Here is a 12,994-nt window from a genome sequence, read left to right as displayed (position 1 = left end):
TGTGATATGTTGTAAAATGTTGTATGTCTGTTAATGTTTCCCTCCTTTTATCTTTAAAATAAAAAACAAAACAACAACAACAAAAAACAGACACAGACCAGTGGAATAGAACAAGAAACCAAAGATAAATCTATGCAGTTGTACTCAATTGATTTTTGACAAAGTTTCTAGGAATAAAGAATGAGGAAAATCTACTCAATAAACAGCAGTGGGAGAACTGGATATCCATATTCAGAAGAATGGAATTACATCTTTATCTCACATCATATATAAAAATGAACTCAACACTGTAAATTTACCAGAAGAAATCATGACAGGAAAGCTATGTGGTATTGGTTTGAGCCAAAAGCACAGGTAACAAAAGTAACACTAGACAAATCTGATTCCATCAAACTAAACAGCTGCTACGTAGCCAACAATCACAACAGAATGAAGAGACACCAATAGAATATCTACAGATCATACATTTGATAAGGGATTAATTTCCAAAGTAAAGAACTCAGACAAATCCTCTTTTTTCAATAACATGATTAAAACTGAAGGATATTATATCAAATCAAGCATGTCAGGAACAGCAATACTAATACTATATGATTTGATTTGTATGTGGAATTTAAAACCTGAATTCATAAAAGTAAAATATAATGGGAGCAACTTAGGTCTGAAGGTAGAATGACTGGGGGATATTGGTATAAAGATGTAAAATTTTAATTAAGAGGAATAAATTTGAGAGATCTACTATACAATACAATAACTATAGTTAACATATATTTTTCTTAGATGTCACTGGGAACACATTTTGAGGGTTTTCACCAAAAAAATAATAAAAGTGTGAGATTGTATATGATAAGTGCCTCTGCTCCGCCATTGTATAATATATAAATATTTTATTTTTTGGTACTGGGAATTGAACTCAGGACCTTGTGCTTGCCAGGGAGGCACTTGTGCCACTCAACTATATCCCCAGCTTATATACATATTTTTAAAACTTCATGCTCTATATAACAAAAATATTTTTATACTTTTTAAATTAAAAATTGTCAATTTAAAATAAACTCCGAGAAAGAAACTAAAGCAATTGAAATTTGAAAAACCACCAAAAAAGTACCAAAATATAAAATAATTAAAAGATTTCCAAAGCTGGGTTGGGTGGCACATGTCAGTAACCCCAGTACTCTTGAGGCTGAGGTAGGAGAATCATGAGTTCAAGCCTACCTGGGTGACCTAGTGGGATCTTGTTTTAAAATAAAAGGCTTGAGCATGTAACTTAGTTGGATTGGGAATGAAGGCCTTAGATTCAATCACATTATCAGGAAAGAATATTTCCATAACTCTTTTATGAGAAAAATGAATTTTTTCTTTAATGAAATCTAACACTTTAGAAGTGATAATGGGAAAAAATTCCTCCATGCACAGTATGACTTAAATTATAGCATTCATGAAGAAATTGGGAGATAATAGTAAGGTATCTCTAAAGCTTATTCATGCATATACAATAATTTCTACATAAATAAGGCAAAGCCCCTATAGGATCAACATGTTCATGTAATAAACATGGTGATGTTAGAATTGTGTTGAGAACAAGCAAGGATAGAACATTTTTGATGAACAAGAATATTTGCACAAGTGTAAACTAAAACCTGGAGTGATGAACTAAGTTTCATATTGAGATTGCAGCTAATTCAACAGAAGTGGATAAATAGGTTATCTGATTTAATGCTTGTTAAAAGGGTCAGTATAAATCCACTTGGGAAATGAAGGACAGGAACTTAGAAAATTAGTATTACTTGAGAGGTGAGTAGTGGTTTACAGAGTGATATTAAAAAGAAAATCATTATTCCTTCTGAAGAAATGAGTAGTAAAAGACATGATAATAATTTGATACAGCTCCTTTCAAACACAAAGTAACTAATACATGCAATCAGAGAATAATGCTTTTACCATGATGAATAAACTCTAATTTGTTAAATTTATATTTTCTGTAACCATACACTGGCATAAAAATATAGAGACTGCCTAAATTAAAAATGTTTTCTAATCATATACAGATCAGTCAGTAGAATATAACACATACAAACAAAATCGTTTTGATATGCATGTAGATGTCACAGAAAATGACATTATTTGGGGTATATACTTCAGCTTTTAGTACTAGGAAAAGTGATGCTCAGCATAATATTGCCAACAAAATGTATTATTTTCTCTATGATTTATTGTCTTCAAAGTTCTTGTTTATTCCTGGCACTCTGCGATGTTCATGTGATTCATGTTGAAAATACTATTTCAATTGCCCAGATTAATTTTAGTTTTCTTGTTTAAATGTGATTTCTATATATTAAGAGGAAAACCAGTCATTTTTAGCTACTTTTCATTTGTGTTTTTCACTTAATTGACATTCAAAATTCTTTTAAATTAAATTATTAGCTTCAAAATTATTACTTAATAAATTATGTATGGGAGAGTGTGAAGTGTACCAATTAATATACGTCATTTACATAGTCATGTAAATGCTATGTTGAAACTTTCTTCTTTTTTTAAATTTGGTTTTCTGTTTAATGAAGTGAGTTGGTTTCTTTTTCCTCATGTAAATCTAAAACAAGAACTGTGTCGCAGAACTGTAGGTTTTGTGAAAACAAATTACTCGGCATGACTGCGCATGAGCACCAGGTCCCTAACAGCAGCCCTGGTATCTTCTCAGGAAGATAAACAATAGTGATGGCAATAGCTTCCTTCTAGAATTTAACAGCTGGAAATGTATAGCGTCTCATTTTACAGTCCTGTTCTGCTTCTTTTCTTGGGCTCTTTGAGATTCTGCTTTTCCTAGGCGCTGCTCCTACTTCGGAGTTCCTTAAAACTCCTCGACCTGGTCTGACGGGTCATGGTCTAGGTAGTGTTCTACTATCATGAAGAATTAATGGACTTCTGTGACCTTCCCCATTTTCCTTGGCTCAATCATGATTTCAGCTTTCTTAAATGCTGCCTAAATGCAGTCTTAACGTGTCCCGCTTGATCACATTTCCCATGGTGCTTATCTTACTGAGTCAAATACGGTTTTTGTTTGTTTTCAATGTGAATCCTCGGTTTTCTGTGATTCAGATAGAATAGATCTTAGCAGTTTCTGCCTTTAAAAGCAGTTGTAAAGGAGACTTGGAAACAATGCAATCGGTACCTTTGTCGGAGCACGGAGAGAGAGGTCTGCAATAAACCCGTACAACTTATTACTGTATCTTCGAAGTTTTGAACCAGGCCAATTTACTTTCCTTTCCACGGAGTCTAATTCATTAGATGCCTACTATAAAACTTTTATTGAAGAAGTTGAATGGTAAAGTAACCAGAATAAAAGAATTTGGTCATAAGTGGTATAAGTGTCATAATGTGAAGAATAAAATGCTACAGACAAAGTGAAAGTATTTACTTACTGCTTTTAGAAGTGAAAGAGCTTGGAAAAGATAAAAGACTGAATTTCCAAAAATGATAGATTTCTGTTTTGCACACTTTGCAATGGTTTGGCAGAGTATGTTTGTTATATTGGAGATATAATTGCTGGTATCTATATATCTTCATATATAATATGCTGTTATGATATATATACATAAACATAAGTATATCTGACTGGATTTATGTGTGGATGTGCATGTATGTTTGTATTTCATATACATATACAGACACTTATACCACATATATATATATATATATATATACACACATATACACACACATACACACACACACATAAATATATGTTAGGGTAGAATATGATTTAGATGAGATTGGATGCATTCGGGATGGTATGGCCATAGACTAGAATATGGTTTAGAAATGGGGAAATTACTTTATCTTCTTCATTTTTATTTATATATTTATTTATTTGAGATGCTACAGATCAATCCTAGGGACCTCTACAAACAAGGTAAGCTAAGCACCCTACCACTGAGCTACATCACTAAACCATTCTTTCTTATTCAGAAGTTTGTGGTTTTTTAAATGTTCTACTCACAAATGCCTTCCCTTGAGTTGATTTATTAAATAATCATTAAATAAATGAATAAATTCAAAAAATGAACAAATGTAAAACTGCACATGGGCAAATCAACAAGTAATTACCCAAGCATTGCTTGTCACTGCCCAGCGAGGGGTAGCTTCTCCTCCTCCTCCTCACTCCTTCCTCCTGCCGACAGACCCCCCTCCTGCCCTGTCTCATTTCTCTTGTTATTAAATGCCATGTCCTTCAGAAATGGAAAGAAAAAAGCAATGAGATTTTAATTTTTCATTGTGATTTTCCTGGAGAACTCCAATTCAGATTATTCGTTACACTTAAAAGTTTGTGAAACTTACTACTTCTTCAGGCATCTCATTCCATTTGCTCCATTTACTAAAAAATATTTATTTCTCTATAAAGAATAACTACTCTCTTTCATGTCAGGTTCTTAAGGCTAACACATTTTGAAACTCTTCATGCCTTCTGTGTCCATGCTTGCTTATGTTCGGAATTGTCAGAGTTTCCTCACATGTTATGGTTTCATGCTTCTTCTGATTTTCTGATTTCTGTGTTTAATATGTATTTTCATGAATATTTATTAAGATCCTAATAGAATGTGTCAGACAACTTCAAGTATAGGGAAACCTACAGTAACCAGGAAAAAACTGTTCTCTCATTGAGCTCATAATCTAGTTAGAATAACTAACTAAGTTAGTTAGCATTTAGGTTATTTGGTGCCAAGAGGTAGAAGAATTAGAAAACTTAGATGCAACGAAGATGGTACAGTCCAGTAAGACAATGAAGCAAAGACTGGAAGGAAAGGTGTGATACTGCTGCTGCACTTGGGAAACTATTTATCTAGAGAACAGATGTGGAGACTTTGAGAAAGGAAGCTGCTTGGTGTACTGAGAGGCCAGTAGGGAAGCTCTTGTGGACAAAGGGTGAATTATGGGGGGCAGTGATAGGAAAGTTGTTTAAAACCTGCTGCAATGGTGTGGACAAGGTTTGGGTTCATGGATGAAATGTGAGGCTGTGTTGGACAGTTGGTTCTTAGTATGATATTGGAAGGTGATGTTAAATCTTGAAGAAGTGGGACTCACTGGTCTTGTAGTTTTAGTGGGACCCTGAGTTAGCTCTTAAGTTGCGCTCACCTCTGGTTTTGACCTCTTTTTCCACCTCTCCCTCCTCTCTCTCTCTGTCTTTTCCCCTGTGTGCATTCCTGCAGTGTCATGGGTACCACGAGGTCATACACAGACCTGAGGTGATATGGGCACCATGCTTTTAAAGCACCAGAACTATGAGCTAAATTAGCCTTTTCTTGTAAGATGCTCAGCAGCAAGACTTTTATTAAAGTAACAGAAAACAAGCTATAACAATAGGTGAGGTCTATAAGAGTTCAAATTTGTAAGTAGAAAAATATGCTAGGTTTTTTGAAAGATATAATGAGGGCTTGAACTAGGATATTGGGGTGGAGGTGGCAGGAAGTTCTTGAAGTCTGGGTAATTTTGGAGGTAAAGCTGAGAGTGATAAGGTATGTTGATAAATGAAGATGCTGGGAAGAAAAAAGGAGTCACTGACGATTCCAAAGAGTTTAGCTTCTCATTTCTGAAAGTGGATAACCTACATTTTTTATTAGATAAAGAAAATATGGGGCTGGGAATTTAGCTGAGCAGCACAGCACCTGCCTGGCAAGTGCAAGGTTGTGAGTTCGATTCTTGGTACCAGAAAACAAAAACCAAAAAACAAAAACCAAAGAAAATATGAACTGCACCCAAGAAGGTTATTATTTAAGTGTGATTTTTTTTTCAGCATAAAATAAAACAATCAACTCTTATTATCTAGAATTACTATTACTCTCTTTTTAAAATGGGGAGTGGTATTATAACATTTATGACATTTGTTTTTTTTTTTACTCATCCCATCTTTATTTTTTTATTTTAAAAATTTAAAAACTAACAAAGCAACAATGAAGACACAATCAAAACAATACAAAAACAACAAAAATGGTACATGACCTCAAAAAAAAAATGATAGGAATTAACAATGGTTGCTACATTACAACACTGTTATGTTCAGTGAAGTTGCTCAGTCCATCAGACGTAAGAATGTAAGATTGATCAAACAATGAAAGACAGTAACAAGTAATAAAAAAAACAACATTGCAACTGATGCAGAGCTTCACCATACAAGATGGTAGGAGTTCAGTAGTGGTTTTTATACTACATATTGTTGTTTTCAGATCAGTCATTCTGATTACCAGATATAAGAATGCAAAATTGGTCAAGAAAAAAGAAAATTTTAAGCACTGACTATTCCTTTCAATAAACCACGGACATAAGCAATATACCTATTCAGCTATCCATATATATATATATATATATATATACACATTTTGTTTTTCATTAAAAAAATGGAACAGACTAGAAGATGCAGACACAACCACAAAGACACTCAGCCACCTTATCTTTGACAAAGGTGCCAAACATGTTCATTAGAAGAAAGAGAACCTCTTTAATAAATGGTGCTGGAAAAACTGGTTTTCCACATGCTGAAGACTAAAACTAGACCTAAGCCTATCACCATGCACCAAAATAAAGTCAAAATGGCTTAAAGATCTAAATATTAAAACAGTAACACTACATCTATTGGAAGAGAAAGTAGGTGGAAGTCTTAAAGACATAGGGATAGGTAGCGAGTTCATGAACAAAAAGGCAACTGTACTAGAAATACTTGAAATCAACAACAGAGATCTCATCTTTTTTTTTTTATTTTAAGGATAAAAGGAGGGAAACATTAACAGACATACAACATTTTACAACATATCACAAGCACAATACAGACAATACAGAGTTACAAACAAAGTGGTAGGGAATTAACAATGGTGGTTGTATTACATATTGATATCTTCAAAGTGGCTTCTCATGAAAACAGATATAGACATGCAATGTTGGTCAACCAAAGACTCATTGACAGTTTCTTTCAGCATAGAAACAGCAGATAGAAGAACAACCATGTTATCTATCCTGTATATACATACATACAAAATTTCTCCTTCTTTCCCTTCTCTTTTCCCACATCCCAGAAGCCCTTTACTCTTCGGTGGTTTCCTATCATTTCACAGTGTCTATCATACCTCCGAGTTTAAATTAACTCTTTCAAGTTTTACACTAGTGACACAATGTGGTGCTTGCACATGTATGTTTGATTTATTTCACTTATGAGTATGGTTTCTAGTTGTGACCATTTAAATATAAAGGCCTCGAGTTTATCTTTCTTTACAGCTGAGTAATATTCCATTATATAAAAGTACCATAATTTTCTTATCCAATCCTCGGTGGATGGACATTTGGGCTGCTTCCACATTTTAGCAATTACAAATTGTGCTGCTATGAACATAGGTGCACAAATATCACTGTGATATGATGTTTTTAGATCTTCTGGGAAAATACCCAGCAGGGGGATAGCTGGGTTGAATGGGACCTCTAAACCTAGTTTTCGGAGGAATCTCCAAACTGATTTCCACAGTGGTTTCACCAGTCTGCATTCCCACCAGCAGTGGAGAAGGGTTCCTATTTCTCCACAGCCTCGCCAGCATTTGTTATTGGTTGATTTCTTAATGCTAGCCATTCTTACTGGGGTAAGGTGGAATCTTAGTGTTGTTTTAATTTGCATTTCTCGAATGACTAATGATGTTGAACATTTTCTCATATATTTATTTGCCGTTTGTATCTCCTTGTCTGAGAAATGTGTGTTCATCTCAGCTGCCCATTTTTGGATTGGGTCTTTGAATTTGGAGGGGCTGAAATTTTTTAATTCTTTATATGTTCTAGATAGAAGCCCTTTGTCTGAGAGTCAGAGATCTCATCTTATTGAAAGGTTTTTGCACATCAAAAGAGATCACCAACAGGGTGAAAAGAAAACCCACTTATTGGGGGAAAAAATTTAGCGCTCCTCAGACAAGACTCCTGTCTAGAGAAGGGAAAGGAGAAATTTTGTATGTATGTACATACAGGATAGTTAACATAGTTGATCTACTGTCTTCTGTTTCTTTGCTGAAAGAAACTGTTAATGAGTCCTTGATTGATCAGTATTGCATGTCTCTATCTGTTTTCATGAGAAACCACTTTGAAGATATCAATATGTAATACAACAAGCACTGTTAATTTCCTACCATTTTGTTTGTAACTCTGTATTGTCTGTACTGTTCTTTTGCTCTTTTGTAAAAGGTTGTCTGTTAATGTTTTCCTCCTTTTATTTTTAAAAGAAAAAAAAAAGACTCCTGTCTAGAACATATAAAGAATTTTTTTAAAAAGGCCCCCAAATTTCAAGGACCCAATCCAAAAATGGGCATCTGAGGTGAATACACACTTCTCATGTGAGAAAATATAAATGGCAAATAAAAACATGAAAAAATGTTCAACATCATTAGTCATTCGAGAAATGCAAATTAAAACAACACTGAGATTCCATCTCACCCCAGAAAGAAAGGCTATCATCAAGAACTCAACCCATAACAAATGCTGGAGGGCTGTGGGGAAAAAGGAGCACTTTTTCATTGTTGGTGGGAGTGTAGACTGGTGCAACCACTGTGGAGATCAGTCTGGAGATTCCTCAGTAACATTTGTGAATTGTCATTTTTTTGTGTGTTAATGTACATGAAGTCACATCTTGTTGAGCAAACGCATTTCCCATTCTTCCCCGCAGTCCACACAGCTGCGGTTCCCGGCCTCTCCTGTAGTGAAAAGTGGCCACAACACTGAGCTAGGGCCAGGGGTGTATGAGGAGACATAATGAACATGATTGCCAAGCTTGGTTTCCCAATCTCTCACTCAGAAAGCCTCAGTGTTCCTCACATTCATGCTTCCTCTCAACACACTTTGGAGGGATTTACACGGTAGGTTTTGTCTGAACAACACCTCTCTACTCGGCTTGGAGTGTGTATATTTCATTTTACACACTAACAAGAGTTTAATATTAAAGTAATTTGAACATTTTTAGCCTAAGAAGGAATGTTACTATAAAATCATTTACCATTTGCCACATTGCTCAAATGGGGGTGGCTGCTAATGAACCTGTTGATGTGAGATAGGATACGAGTGATAAAACACAGGCGAGACTGTCACACATGATCCCTGAAAGGCTGATCAAATACTTCCAAGATGCATTTCTATGATGAGAAGTGTACAATATAATACTTTTGAGTTTTAGTAGGCTATATTAGAAGGAAGATACAAGCTTAGTCAAGTACTAGGTGGTTAATATCAAACATAAAATGATATAAAGACTCCAGTCATTTGAGATGTTAGAAGTCTGAAAAAATCTGAATTCTGCTACATTTCAGTGATAGAATGTTGAAAGAAGCCTTCAGTTATGAAGGAACCCTTTACAGAATAATGTTGAGTGGCATCTTTCTATTTAAACTGAGGCCTTTGTAGTAGCTGAGAATAAACAAGAGGCAGGGAAGAGAGAGAGACTGAAGGGGAATGAATGAATGAATGAGCAAAGCACACACAGAGGCTGGAATTTGGGGATGCTCACTGGGATGTGGAACTACTGGCAAAGAAATCATAAGTCTGGGTTTATGGAAAGCAAATAATATGGAACAACAACAACAATAAAAACCAAGAATGCAAGACAAAACAACAACCAACAAGTTCTAGAAGGTAGAGATGGAAGCTACCAAAGAAAATACCGTGAAAATGACCAAGGGAATTCCTTCCCGAAGATGAGATCGAGTTCGAATCAAGACAGTGTTCTTCCTGCTGGGTGCCCCTTATTTTCCCAACAGAAGTGTACCATCACTGCTGTTGTTGAAAATCATGTGGATCCCATCATGCTATTTCTCATAGGAAGCGTCTACTGTGGTGGCCACACCGCTGGCCCACAACTGAGCACCTGGCCCTGCTGAGAGAGGATCATGTGTGCATGGGCTGCCAGACCACAAGGACCTGCATCTGACCGCAGTGGGGAGGTTGCCACTTGACTCAGAGATTTTTTTCTACTCTGTGCTAAATTAAGTGACAAGACAGAATTTGTTTTGTCTTCCCTGGGCAAAGGGTAAATATAATTGTGGGAAAAAGGAGTGAAACGGATATTTGGTGGTTAAAAGGGTTGGCTATGACAGAGGATTTCCAGCTATTTACCAGATCTGTTTCTCTTTCCTCTTGGCATACATCTGGACTATATTTTCCTACTTTCTTCACTAAATTCTCCCCTTGTGACCAAATTCTAGTCAACACAATATTTTCTAGAGTATCATATAACATTTTAAGGTGCTACTGAGTGGTTCTGATCGTCACTTCTGCTAATCTGCTATCGTGTGGCCTGGATATGTAAAGCCAAGTGTGACAGTGAAACGGTTTTGTGCTTGAAAACATCAGAGCCCAGGGCAGCCTGCGTTCCTGGATGATAACTTGAAGCAAGATTTCTTCCCTTGTGCTTTTTCCCTCCTACTGATTGGACTTTATGTGGGTGCTAATGAAGCTTTGTGTTAAGGTGCTAACTCCCAAAATTCATGTGTTATTATGTATGCACTTAACATTTATTAATTAAAACAATTATAATTGACCAATTGGGTTTTTTAAAATTTAAACAAGATACTTTACAATGAATTATTTTATTCATTCTGGACCCAGCTGAGAAGATTGCTTGCAATTTACATCTTTTTCAATCTTTTCATATACAGTTTTCTTACTAATAATTCAAGATCAGGGCACACACCTCTTAGTAAAATACTTATTCATTGCTCACATTCTTTGATCATGCTTTCAGCTATTTGCTGATTTGCTGACTTCATCATATTGCACTTCATATTTTGCTTCCTTGTTCATCAAGATATTAAGAAAAATAAATTTCAATCGATGGCTGCTGGAATTAAGACAGATGGTTTGTTCATGTCCAGATATCTGAGTTCTCAAAAGTCTGAACTATCTGAATTATTTTGAACATCAAAAAGTGATCTAAAGACTACTGTATCAGCATCACATGAGAATTTGGACATCCTATCTCAGTTCAAACTATTGACTCTGATTTCTGGGGAGATGGAACATTGTGGATCTGTGTTTTTTACCGTCTTCATAAGGAAGTTTAATAATTTAGCTCATCTGATTTATTGTACTTCTGTGACCCAGTATTTTAACATATAAAGACAAATAATATTTATCCTTCAATGACTGCTACTTTTGACCAAATTTGCCAAATTCTTTCTGTCAAACACATAGTGAATGTTTTAGATCTTGCAGGTCATGTATAGTTTCTAATTCATAACCTTTTTATTTTAACTTCATATTTTAAAGAAAATATAAAGTCATTATTATCTCATAGTAAACAGTATATATAGAAAGAAGCCCCAGGCATTGGCTATGATTTACTGAGATGAATATTCCTTTTCAAGAAGCCTGCATACCTTCCTTTAAATGAAGAGTTCCTGATGTGTTTTCCATAAAATGCTAGCCCCAAAGGAAGTTGTATAAGCCATAATATACATTAGAATAATATTTGGAGGTATTATACATTCTTCTATCCTAATGACGTTACAAAATATAACAATATAGTAAACATTACTGTAATATGTGAAGATTAAAAATATCTGTTCAGTTGGCACTGTTTTCAGCAATATTTCTCAAAATTGGAATCATTTTCTTTTTCTCTAGTTTCCCATTAGTGTTTTGAAAATCAGTTTCTGTGAAATGCTCTTAGGAAATTTCAGATGGTTTATTCCTGAAACTTAGAACATTACCTATAAGTAAGTATCAAATTCAGTAGTTTATAGCTTATAGTTTATAGAGTGCACCTTCTTTTTAAACCCAATTTTGTACGCTGGGTTGGCATTTTCTCATTTCCAGTGTTTTGGAACTTCCCTCTTTCCATTACTCCTTAATAATGCTACCTACAGGCTCATGTTGCTCCTACGAAATATGATGATCTACTTAATATGTTCTCTTAGTGTTTTGAGTACATTCTCTTCAGGGGACTTGAATTTAGTGGGAATAATTCAGTTTCCTACTATCATTTCTGTTTTCATCCATCTTTGACTCTGGTTTTACTTTTTAGCACTCTATGTTCTTACTCTCATTTTTTACATGGGAGAAAATGGGTCTCAGAACAACTACATAATTTAGCTCACCACCTAGAATAGTTGGCAGAATTAGAATTTTAAAAATATTTACCTGTTACAGGAGAGCATCTCATTGCCTTGATATTCAAATTAACTGGGATTATGAAGTTTGATGTATTTAAATATATTTAACTTTATAGTTCTTAATTTTTTAGGTTATAATACCCTTGGAACACATTTTTAAAAATATGTACTGGGTATCTATAAACAGAAGTACAAATAATAAATCATTCTGAGAGTATTTGCTGTGTTCCAGCTACTGTTCTAGCTGACTTTGTGCTTATAACTCAGATATCCTTACAGTATTCCAGGCGGGTGGCTGCTATTATTCTTTGCCATGTTACGATCAGGACATGGTAGAATGGTGAGGGTAAGCAGGCCGCTCTATCTGAGGAATACATGGGATTAGTGAGTGGTAATACCAAGACGCCAGAGTTTCACACCCCATATTAGCTGTGCTGTACTTTTCCTAATTGGGAATATTTTAAAATGACTCCATAATCCTCGGGGTAGAAATCACATAGAATTAATACAAGTTGGTTAATTTCAAACAATAGCACAAAAATGCTTTTGAAACGCTAAATCCTTTTATTGATTTCTTTTTCCTGTCTGGAGGTTGCACCAGAGCCTTGTATGTGCTGGGAGAGCACTACCGCTGATTCACACCCAGACAGCTTGCGTTATTACTGTATTTGTATTGACTGTAGGTAGCTGGGGAAAAGTGGCTGGAGTTTATATTTATTGCATGTGTGTCACCTATGACAGAGGTATTACTTCTTGCTATCTAGTTCTGTTGTTTGAACTCTTTTAGCTTGACCATGCTTCTCAGATGGGATTCAACTGTCCTTAGGGCTCATCTATAGAAAAAAAAAAATCTCTTTTCTCATTTCTTTTTTCAA

The sequence above is a fragment of the Chinchilla lanigera genome, unplaced genomic scaffold (assembly GCF_000276665.1).
Source record: "Chinchilla lanigera isolate Chin_1 unplaced genomic scaffold, ChiLan1.0 scaffold00027, whole genome shotgun sequence".
NCBI lineage: Eukaryota > Metazoa > Chordata > Mammalia > Rodentia > Chinchillidae > Chinchilla > Chinchilla lanigera.
The sequence above is the reverse complement of the archived record's forward strand: the minus strand, read 5'-3'. Positions refer to the sequence as shown.